At 43.0% G+C, this 12,394-nt stretch overlaps 1 long non-coding RNA gene across 1 annotated transcript; it reads left to right on the forward strand.

Moving 5' to 3' along the window:
- Window positions 1-9,564: 9,564 nt before the first annotated feature.
- LOC115189448 (uncharacterized) lies at window positions 9,565-9,937 on the forward strand. Its single transcript, XR_003876908.1, has 2 exons — window positions 9,565-9,673; window positions 9,717-9,937. It is a non-coding gene; the product is annotated as an uncharacterized LOC115189448 (long non-coding RNA).
- Window positions 9,938-12,394: the final 2,457 nt, after the last annotated feature.

Genomic DNA, 12,394 nt, shown 5'->3' on the forward strand with positions numbered 1-12,394 from the left:
GGATTCTGTCTCAGCGGAGGGGACGTCACGTAGGTCTCTCTTTAAAAACTCCTAAAAACCCAGAAATACTAAGAGCTTTTGAATTCAATAGAACTGCATGCATGCATGAATTTTTGGGGGGTTGTTAAATGTAATTAAATATGTACATTTGTGAGGGCTAAAAAAAGTGTGGTAAACTGTGAACTTTGCTGGTGTCGGGGTGTTAGCGGAGGGGGCTTTGCGCCTGCGCTGATCGGAACCGTTCTAACGGACCTACGTGTGTGGTTTGGTTGTGTGGGGTTATCCTGTCTGATTCCGCTTGGCCGAGCTCGACTGTTTCAGGATCTGTTTTGGGATGTGCGTAAACACACCCCAATCAACCTGATCAGGCGGACCGAGTTGGGTGTGTGTGATTCGGGCTACCCCTCCCCCCCTGAGCCATTCATCTGGAGACCTTGTGTGGCCCGTTTGGTGCGTTTGTTCGCTCTCTCTGGCTAGACTGCCTGGCCTGGTGTGGGGCTGCTGCTGTCTGTCCACGTGGGCAAAACTAATAAATAAGTAATTCACAATATCGCCCCAAGATGGGGGGTCGGTCTGGTTGAATAGTTAGAGAGCAGGAAAACGTCGACCCGATTAGGTTCACCACCTACAGATAAAACGCTCCGTCTAGCTAACGGGGTCGGTACATCTGAATGAGTGAAAAATAAAGGCCTTGAATGAGTGAAAGTTTCTCTGGAGTGGGAGTGAAACAGGGCAGGGAGAAATAAAGATTGTGTGTGTGTGTGTGTCGGTCGGTCCGGAGGAGGAATGCGCAAGAGCCTTTCTAGAGCATGCTGGGAAGAAAAAAAATAAATGAAAGGATATTGATTAAAAGGTAGAACATTTACATAATAAATGTGTTAAATAACTATTCTGGAATGCATAGAACTTGTTGAATAAAGTATTAAATAAGCCACATATAGTATATACTGGTGTGTGAAGTTGAGAGATAAAACATAGGCATAAGATATACTATATGGTAAAAAAATATAAAACCTCAGGCTATTTAGAATAAATAGTAACAACAAATACATAGAGAACAGCATCATGGTATAGGTCTATAGAACCTACTAGAGATATTACTGCACCATAAAGGACAGTATGGGGAAGCAGTGGCCAACTAAACACTTTGAAGCTGCAGGACCCTTAGAGAGCTGCATCCTGGGAAAGGGACAAGAAGGGTCCGATTACAATAACTAGGAGAGAGAGAGATAGAGAGAGAGAGAGAGAGAGAGAGAGAGAGAGAGAGAGAGAGAGAGAGAGAGAGAGAGAGAGAGAGAGAGAGAGAGAGAGAGAGAGAGAGAGAGAGAGAGAGAGAGAGAGAGAGAGAGAGAGAGAGAGAGAGAGAGAGAGAGAGAGGAGAGAGAGAGAGAGAGAGAGAGAGAGAGAGAGAGAGAGAAGAGAGAGAGAGAGAGAGAGAGAGAGAGAGAGGAGAGAGAGAGGGAGAGAGGAGAGAGAGAGAGAGGGGGGAGCTGGGTCTGGTAAAATAGGAACTAGGACTGAGAATAGATAGAGTGAAACAGGAGGAAAACAATAAGGATAGGATAAAGTGAGTGAATAAATATAAATGAGAAGGATAGACTAGAATTAAAACAAAAAGGAACAAAAATATCAAGGAGGATTTAACAAGTTAAGGCCAAACTATAGACCATCATTAAAAATGAATAGGACACCGGTAGAGATTTTGGGGACTAGATACCCCCTAAGTAAAAAAGAAATAATAAAAACGTCTATAAAATGGGAAAAACGCACCAGAAAATTAAAACACCAAATGGCCCGCGGTGGGAACGTTGGATGTCTCTGTGTGTGAGGAAATGGAAACGCTGATAAAAAACTATAAACCCGAGGACAAGAAACAAAAAGGACGAATAAACGAGAAAGAGAAACGAAATACTAAAAATGTTTAAGGAAGAAAGAGCGGTTTGTTACAAAGCATGAAGACGGCAAGAGAAGAACTAAAGAAGAACGATAACACAAGCAAAGAGAAAACGGAGTCGGGGGACCAGCCCCCCCGCCGTATTCCAATGGACAGTTTCCCATGATAACTGGACACATGGAAATTAAAGGGGTAGTGGTGGTGACAGAAGAAAGGGAAGGGATCACCACACCTGGAGCAATGTGTGCACCTTCACATTCAACAGAAAGAGGCAAGGAAATAACTCCGAAGCCTATAGGAACGAAAGAAGAAGGTTTGAATCGCTATAGTGGCCTGAGAAAGCCCTAACAGCAATGGAAACAGAAATAGGAGAAAGGGAGACGTCAGAGCTGCAAACAAGAAGAGCGAAAGACCAAACGGAGGGGAACTCCAGGAAAAGCCAAAACACACTAGCAGAACGGGCATCGGGTAATAGTCCGAGCGAGGAAGAGGAGGAAGAGGAAGAGGATGATACATCCTTGTAGGGGACAAATAGAGAAGAAGGACAAATAGTGGCACAAAGAATAGAAGAGAAACTGGGACGGTCAAAATCAACACACAGGAGAAAACGTAAGATTGCAGAAAGACAGGATGAGGCCTTGGCCCGTAGTATGAATGAGAGCCTGAGAAATGAGCCTGCAGGGAAATATTGCAGGGCTCGTAGGAAGGGTCTAGGAAAGAATCGGTTATTATGAAAAACAGCGGCAGATCCTGATAAAAGGAGAGCAAGGACACTATATACCAGGGGCTGCACAGGGTCTGGAGGGGTTGGTTTTCCGCTTGCCAGATCTCCATGAGGGAGCAGGGAAGTGGATCAGAACCTTTGAAGAATACACCATGGGGAAATTGCTGGCGGTGGGTGACATAAAGGCATTGCTAGCGAGGGTGACGAGCGTGCAGAAAATGAGAGAAATCATGCAGGATGGTGCGATCAACGGCACAGATTGGGAGGTGACGAAGGATGAACTGATGTTCGACAGGTATAGACCTGCCGTCTGGCGTGCATTAAGGGCAGCATACCCAACGAAGGTTGACCTCAACGCTCTGAGAGGTGAAGCTATTGGAGCTACAGAAAACCCGGCCACGTACTTACATGGACATTTGGAAAGATGGAGAATGGAAACACAACAAGATCCAGAAGGAAATGAACTAATGACAGCAATGTTCCGAACTTCTGTGATGGAAGCCATGCCCCAGCCGGTAAGGAACCGACTGGAGGATGTGGTGGGGCTTACTTCAAAACCTTACAAAGAGTTCTGTGACTATGTGATTCATGCCGTGGAAAAACACAGGAAGGACGAACAGAGACAGATTGAACAAGGAAAAGACATTCAGAGAAGGCTGGCCCAGTTGCAGCTGGACGAATTAACCAACAAAGGAAAGAAGAAAGTCCATGCCTCAGTAACCACCCCTGTGCCCGAGATAGGAACAATGTCTGCCGTTTCCCCAGGAGGGCCGCAACCGTCAACCCCCAGGCGGGCCCAAATGCCTACCGTACTGCTAGTAGTAAATGTATACACACAGCCCCCTAATTGGAATGGTGGAAATAAACAACAGAAAAATACACAGGCAGATCAGAGAAAGGGACCCAGGAACCTTAGGGGGGCACCTGGTGTCTGTTGGGGTTGCCACCAATCAGGACACTCCAGACGAGAATGCCCTACGAACCCCTGGCAGGATCGGACTGGAGGAAACACAAATAACAGGCGACCACCAACAAACAACAATCCAGGGTGGCTGGCAGCCGCATACAAACGGGAATCGGAGCGGTTGGAGCCCAAATGGTGGATGGCCGGGCAACCAAAGCCAACCTTCGGGCCCTGTGACCCATGGTCAGGGCCTAACCAAACATACTAGAAGATGCCCAGAGAATCCTACAGGGGAGGGTCAGTCCCAGTGATAACCACAAGAGCTGACCAAGAACCTATGCTGCAGGTTCAAATAGAGAACAGAGGCACACCCATGATGATAGATACTGGAGCCACTTACACATGTGTAAATCCAAATTACGCCTCTCATCTCCCCATGTCCGGTAAATATGCCAAAACAATAGGATTCTCGGGAAATACGCAGCTAATTCCAATGACTGCTCCAATTCGTCTGACTGCTGATGGTAAATCAGCCACAATTCCAATATTAGTATCGGATCAAACACCTGTTATATCTGCTAGGAAGGGATGCTCTATGCAAAGTGGGAATGCAAATTAAATGTTCTCCCGAGGGGGTAATAATAGAAAGAATAGGACTACAAATTACCAGTGATAGCTACAGGAGAAACAGCTAACGTATATTGGTCAGGAGGCATTGAGGCAGATATAGACAGAACTGTAAGCAGATGGGGCAGATTCATTCGAGCCCAAATACCTAAAGCAGCGAGAGCAAAATCTGAATATCACTGCACAATGCAATATGACCCTCATCAGGATCCCGTGTTAGAGCAACTATGGACTATGGGGGTAAAAATGCTAGGAAAGACACCAATGATGTCTCAGTATGTCATCATTTGGAAACAGGGAGCGGCCAGTGGACGTGATGGACGGAGACGGAGTCTGAATTTGTGCAAAAATGGTTCAACGTCTCCGACTCTGTCCCTCACGTCACATCGCTGCTAAATCAGGAGTTCACATCCAGGGATCTAGGACCCTATGATGAAGAAAGCTAGAGAAAGAGATGGGATAAAACAGACAATCCATTGATTTTTCCCCCATTCAGAAGATAAGGCATTTATCAAGATAATAAACACTACAATGATGATTGGTGATCCGAGGGAAATAGAGGTCAGCGCAGGCCAACAGGTAGTGTTGGGTGAAGGAATGGGATTTGATCAGTGAACTTAGAGAAGAAATGGAAAACATCATACCACCAGAGGTATGGTGACAACATGATACAGATGTTGGCCTAGTAAAATCAGCAAGTCCTGTGAACATCAAAGTAAAACCGGATGCTAAACCCCCATGGATCAGCCCGGTATCCTCTGAAGCCTGAAGCCGAAGAAGGGGATAAGTTCAACAATTGAAGGATTACTCAGCAGAGGGGGTATTGATAGAAATGCCAAGCATTTGCAATACACCTCTGCTACCTGTTCTTAAAGCCGATGGTAAAAAAATGGAGGTTCACGACTTAAGAGCTGTCAACGATATTGCACAGGATTGCCCTGCGGAAGTTCCAAACTCTCACACGCTGTTGACTATGTTCCCCATGATGCCAAATACTTTACCGTGATTGACTTGTGTGGAGCATTTTTTAGTGTACCCCTGGCGGAAGATTGCATGTAATTTATTTGCATTTAGATTGTTAGGGTTTGACCAACTAAAAAAAAACACATCGAATAAAATATAATTTAAGATTCATACGAATACTCCTTCTAAAAAATTCTAGAGTGGGAAAAAGGAGCAGAATAACTACGATAGTAATTTAACAAACACCTTAAAGGAGGTGCAGGAATTAACGGGAGATGAGCGATACATGGAGTTTTAAATGATATAAAATAAATATTTATTTCGGTCCAAGGTGGAGAAGGAAGTATGAATTTGATGGAAGTTTGGATGGGTTAAAGTCGGGACTAATGGTAAGAAAGATGCATAAGGTATGTGGAGCCGAAAGAGAGATACAGTTGGAACATTGGTTTTAATCTTGCGATAGAGGAAGAGGCAGAACGCTGTTTGAAAAGAGGTCATATTTTATTCCTATGAGTATGTGGCTGGAAGCGGTTCTGGTCTGAATAATGGAATCGTATAAGTTCTGTGATACATTCTGGTTATTGGTTCGTGGTATTGATTGTTTAGTAACACCAGTGAATTGAACATTGCATGGAAAAATATCAAGTCAGTAAAGTGAATTGCAGGTGGAGTTAATTTTATTTTTACAGGGACGGTGCACATTAAACACAGTTGTGTATAATGGCAGGGTATTCCTAGCAAACAGAATGGGCCTGTTTGCAGACAAACTGAAAGGGGCTTTTAAGCAATCTTGGGTCAAATTAGTCAAATAGTACGTTAAAATATGGGGGTTTCATAGATTGTAAGTAAAATATTTTATCCAAGGGTAGTGTATGTTCAATTAAAGTACACAGAACCGTCGAGGAAGTTTAAAACAAATGATTAATGATTTGAGGAAGTACAGGGGAGTTATTATTAGGTTTTGTTTGAAGTGAACTTTTGGGTTTTTGAATCGGTGTAGTATGAGGAAACGCTGACCAAGTGGGTATTTTATGGAAAAAGGAGCGCTTAGCTGTCTTTGGAAAAAATCCTAGGGACAGGATATCTTAAAGGGGTATACACACATGGCATTTTGGAAGTTTTGGTTTCTGAGTTTTAATTAAGCACGTGAAATTCTTTTGATAGGGAATGTTCTGGGAAACTGGGATACAAAATGTAGATAAGTTCTTAGCCTTATTTGTCTAATGTAGTAAGAAATACGGTGACTTTTCCTTTTGTGGTCTGATCAGCCGCAATGAAAAGCCATTTGGATGGTGAATTTAAGGTCATTTGTGATACTGACTTTAAGGAAATTTGTAGAACTGATAATTACGATGGAGTTAAAGTTCTTAGACACAATTGATAATTTGAACCAATGAGAAGACAGAATGACGATACCCTGTACAATAAGATTTCTTTGTGGAGTAGTTCAGATTAGTCATTTTGACCTGATTATGTTATGTGAATATCGTTTGATAATTAGGGGTACTTTTTACATTATCTAGATAAGTTTATTTTCCCTTAGGAAGTCAGCTGTGGTTGTATTCAGTGGAAGAGATTTAACACAACAAGGCTGTGGAATTAATATAATAGTAATATTATATTTTGTTGTTGAATAAGTTTAATAATGGTAGACTTAGGTCAACAGGACAGGAGTATATGACATCAGTAGGTAATCCAGGATCATTGAGGGTATCGAGATAAATTTAAGGAGCTATGGAATAAGACAGCAGACGGAGAAGTCCTCCCCTGCTGAGACCTTGATGGGTTGGAAGTAGCAGGAGGAGAGCATAAGCAAGGGAGAGAAGATTAAAGGGGCCCAGAATAATTAGATAACAGTTAGTGAGTGGAGACCAGCATAGTTAAATTATAAACAGGTGAGGACAGAAATAATACTGGGACAGACAGAAAATACATAATAAGAATAGAAGATAGGAAGAGAATTTAGTTTGGATCGCTTAACTTTAGGATATTATTCACGGAGAGACTATCGGCTCCATAGGCATGTATTTTAGTTTTGATTTTAAGTTATGTTTGGTAAAATTCGCTAGGAAAAGATATGATAATTTTGTTGAAAGTAGTTGTTAAATCTTAAAGCAGATAAGACACTTGACAGAGAATTGTTACAGGGTAGCTAAGGATGAATGCCCCAGGGAGAATTGGACATGTGGAAAATGAAAGGGGGCAATCCTACAAGAGAAGGGCGGACATAAGGATAATTTACTAACCTTACCAAAGACACTGTCTAGATATGCAGCAAAATTGATACATGGCTTGAGCCATGTATAAATAGGGGGGAGTATGGTAGAGCAGGCGATAGAACAGGTTAGGATAATTACTTAAACAAGAACATATTACTTAAACAAAAAAATGTTTTTTGTAGAATAATCCATTCCAACGTTTGGAAACGGACATATTGAACTATTCCGGATTGAGGGGAAGAAGTGGTGTTTAACAATAACAGATAAGTAAAATGGGTAGAAGCGTTCCCAACTTACTTGGTGGACATGATTATGGTAAAAAAACAATGAGGTCAAGATATTATCCCTGGAGTTGGTTTACTGGGATCTATCTCTTTAAATGATGGATGACAGTTTAGCTAATCAGGTAGAGCCTATAGAATGCCAGAGTTAGAGATACCAGAACAGGTAGACATAGAAGTTGAAGATATACTAGCAGAGCACATGAGAAGACTGTTTGTTAACCAAACCCGTATGTCCAAGATTTTGTGTCCAACAGGTGAATTACAGGAGAAGGTGATTCACTCAGTACAACCAGGAGACTGGGTGTGGATCCAGTCTCTGAGGAGAAAAGACTGGAAGCAGCCCCCGTTGGGAAGGTAGCCCATACCAGGTTCTGTTAAACCACTGCCTTTGCCATTAGAAAAGCCTAAGAGAGTCACTTGGGTCCCCGTTATCCACTGCAAGAAGGTATTGTACACATATGAGCACTGCTGATCAAACACAGAGTTAGGAGAAGAACCGAGTACCAACAGGGTCCCGGGGGTTACCTCCTTAACGAAGATTCCCTATCCCGACCGTTCATCACTGTGTGTGCTCCTAGAGGTGTGAGTATGGGTGGTACCAGGCAGACGACTAAGGCAGGAGAGGGTTGGCGGTTTTTTGGGAAGAGTAGAGGACTCTGAGCTGCATCATAGTCTAATCTTCTGATACATTCAGATCCACCACCTTCTGGTACTAATCAAACGATACCGTTGTCATGAGAAGAAGTAAAAGATAAACTATATAATACAATGATGAGTAACTTACAGAATAATGGAGTCAAAGAAGATCAAGATGTAGGATTTAAGGTAAACATTAAACAACTTCCTGGGGAAGCAGACAACTGTACAGGGACTTGGGTGGGTCAGATTGAAGTACTCTCGGCCAACCCACCTCAGGTTCACCTTAACTCCTGATGAGCCAGTGTTATAGATACAAGAATGGCACCGAGAACTTGGATGATTTTAATGACTGGAAGGTAATTAGTTAATGTGACTGACTAGGTTTGAAAGATGAATAGAACATGTTTAACCTCACATCACCTATAACTGATGTAGGGTGGGCTAGTACCAGCAAAGGACGCATACAACAGAAATTACCACGAAAGGGTGGTTAGGAGCTTGCGCCCTGGGGTATATGGTCCAAACCAAGTCAATTAGTCATCAGAGGCCAGTTATAGGAGGCTAAGGAGGCACAGGAGGAGTTTTGACCAGGAATGGGAGTAGCTTTGTCCTAGATGGATGCTATTGGCATCCACAGGGAAGTTCCAGAGAATACAAAGCTATGAATCAAATATGTGGAAGGCTTTACCCACTACATTATTATGGTAGGTTGACAATAAATAAAAAATGTGATTGAATTAATGACATCTTTTATTAATCAACAGAGATTCATGAATGAAAACGGGGATGCAGTAGAAGAGGTTCTCTGACCAATTATCCGCAACCTCCCTCTGAACTGGTAAATAGACTGACTCTCGATATGTTATTGGCAGAAGAGGAGGATGGTGTAGGTAGAATGATTAGGTTCATTTACTGTACTACGTACATTCCTGATAACACAGCTCATGTTTGGGAAATGGAAAAGTGTTGTTAATGGGCTGCTTCACCTGTATGAGTTTGTTGTGATTTGTGTGGTTGTTGTTGGGTCCCGTGTGCGAGAGGTCTCATTTTCCAGGGTTTCTGGAGAGATTGATAACGGAGCAGATGGGCAACCGGAATGATTGCCTTGATGGAAGTGACCCCAGAGGACACTGAATCCAGCTCTGGGCAATGATCCTTGGTTTGCTGTTAAGGAAGTGGTTGAATAAAGCTTATCCAAAAGTTCTTATATGTGTTGAATGTAGCGGCAGGTGGATGTGGAGGTTTTAAGTTCTGGGACAAAGAGTCTGTCCCACACATGTTAGGTGTAGCCACTGTTGCAAGAAGGTCTTCTTTTTATACGTGTTGAATAATATGTTCTGAATATATTCTGTGTACTATTTGTCTTTCCTGATGTGAAGGTTTGAAGTTCCTGGGTGGCTGGTAGTCAACCTAGTACAGGTGAGGTGTAGCCACTGGGTGGCTGGTAGTCAACCTAGTACAGGTGAGGTGTAGCCGGAAGGACTTGAGGGTTTTTTAAACTAATCATTTAATCATTAAATCGAACATTTACAATTGTGTTGAGTGACACCCTAGGGGGTGTCAAAAGGGGGAATCTCAAAATTTCCCTGAAATTTTAAGAACTTATGTATTCACACCTATCAGGTGTGAAAAGGGGGATTGTTAGTGTTTGACCAACTATTTGTTAGCATAACCTATATAAAATAACAGAGCAGCTATGCTATAATATTAAGTAGTATAAACTATAATTGAGTACTGCTATATGTTAAGAGGAAGTGGCTCATGTGATGGTGGGTCAGGTGGACAGAATGCTGATGCTTTAAAACAGGGTTTTGCAAGAGCTTTTTGCTAAACAACAGCAATAACAGGATATGGGTGAAATGTATATGCAGGGGGGTGTTAAGGGTTTTAGAGAACTGTGCATTGTGCAGTCCACAAGATGAGACATCCGCCAGAGACAACAGCTACCGCCAGAAACAGGAGTGCGTCTAGAGGTTGGGACCAACTGCACGCCAACGATAGGCTGGAATAAGTCTAAACCATATTCTAGCCTCTACTATGACAGGCCCTCAGGGAGAGGGGAACTAAGTCCTGTCCAGTATTTAAGGAAGAACTTGTGATGTCATACCAGTTCTCTGTCTGCCCTGCGTGGTGTTACAGGGAGCCCGTATATACGAGCCACATATTTACCATTCAAGTGTTTGCATTAATTAAAGTACAAAGAAATCAGAAGTTACTATGTGCTGATTATTATGTTCTGATACCAGATTCGAATTGACGCGACCTGACAGGATTAAAAAAAAATACAAAATAATCTATATATTCATAACGTAAAATAAATAAATGATGAAATACAGGCTATCGCGTCTATGGTTGTTGCAAATGCTTGTGTGTCGCCTACTGGTTAAATTCATGTCTTTTCGCACGATTTGAACCACACAAAAAACGCACGAAATCTGCTGTAATACATTTTGTACATATATGCGCGAATTGAATGTGAGGTTGGGCTGAAAGGAATCAGAGAAGGGCGTTATTGGGCGTGAACAAGCAAAGAACTAGGGATGAAAGGTAATGGTGACAGAAGGACTGAGGGAAGTAACTTTTACATATGGAACGTACTCCCATACTGTATGTGTATAAAAGCAGAGCCGATGCTCAGGAAAGGCAGTTGTTCCATGGACCGGCTCGGCTTTGCTACTCTGTATTAAAGTCTATATTGAATTCACAGGTTAGGGTTAGGGTTAGGGTTAGGGTTAGGGTATTGAATTCACAAAGTTCTTGCAAGAGTATTATATTCTTAAGACAATTTTCCACGACATCATCCCTACTGCCTTTGATCTGGAGGAGTCACTAAACAGAGAACATCCCCGGTCGTCCCTACTGCCTCTGATCTGGAGGACTCACTAAACAGAGAACATCCCCGGTCGTCCCTACTGCCTCTGATCTGGAGGACTCACTAAACAGAGAACATCCCTGGTCATCCCTACTGCCTCTGATCTGGAGGACTCACTAAACAGAGAACATCCCTGGTCATCCCTACTGCCTCTGATCTGGAGGACTCACTAAACAGAGAACATCCCTGGTCAACCCTACTGCCTCTGATCTGGAGGACTCACTAAACAGAGAACATCCCTGGTCAACCCTACTGCCTCTGATCTGGAGGACTCACTAAACAGAGAACATCCCGGTCAACCCTACTGCCTCTGATCTGGAGGACTCACTAAACAGAGAACATCCCTGGTCAACCCTACTGCCTCTGATATGGAGGACTCGCTAAACAGAGAACATCCCTGGTCAACCCTATTGCCTCTGATCTGGAGGACTCACTAAACAGAGAACATCCCCGGTCAACCCTACTGCCTCTGATCTGGTGGACTCACTAAACACAAATGCTTCATCTGTAAATGATGTTTGAGTGTGCCCCTGGCTAGGGTCCAAAGTATAGACTACACAGTTGTTTCAGGACACATTTAATCGCCTTCGTGTTACTGTTCACTAATGACAGCCTTCCAGATGAGCTAAATGCCTTCTATGCTCACGTTGAGGCTAGCAACACTGAACCATTTATGAGAGCACCAGCTGTTCCGGATGACTGTGTGATCACACTCTGCGTAACTGATGTAACACCTTTTTAAACAGGTTTACAACATTTACAAAGCCGCGGGGCCAGATGGATTACCAGGATGCGTACTTAGAGCATGTGCAGACCAGAGTCTTCACTGACATGTATCAACCTCTCCTTGACCCAGTCTGTAATACCTACATGTTTCAACCTGACCCAGTCTGTAATACCTACATGTTTAACCTCTCCCTGACCCAGTCTGTAATACCTACATGTTTAACCTCTCCCTGAACCAGTCTGTAATACCTACATGTTTAACCTCTCCCTGACCCAGTCTGGAATACCTACAGGTATCAACCTGACCCAGTCTGTAATACCTACATGTTTAACCTCTCCCTGACCGAGGCAGTAGTACCCACATGTTTCAAAAAGACCACCAGAAGAAGGTAGGAGTCTGCCAAGAATGTCAAGGTAACCTGTCTCAATGACTATTGCCCTGTAACACTCGCATCTGTAGCCATTAAATGCATTGAAAGGCTGGTCTTGGCTCACATCAACACCATTATCCCAGAAATCCTAGACCCACTCCAATTCACATA

The sequence above is a fragment of the Salmo trutta genome, unplaced genomic scaffold, assembly GCF_901001165.1.
Source record: "Salmo trutta unplaced genomic scaffold, fSalTru1.1, whole genome shotgun sequence".
Classification (NCBI taxonomy): domain Eukaryota; kingdom Metazoa; phylum Chordata; class Actinopteri; order Salmoniformes; family Salmonidae; genus Salmo; species Salmo trutta.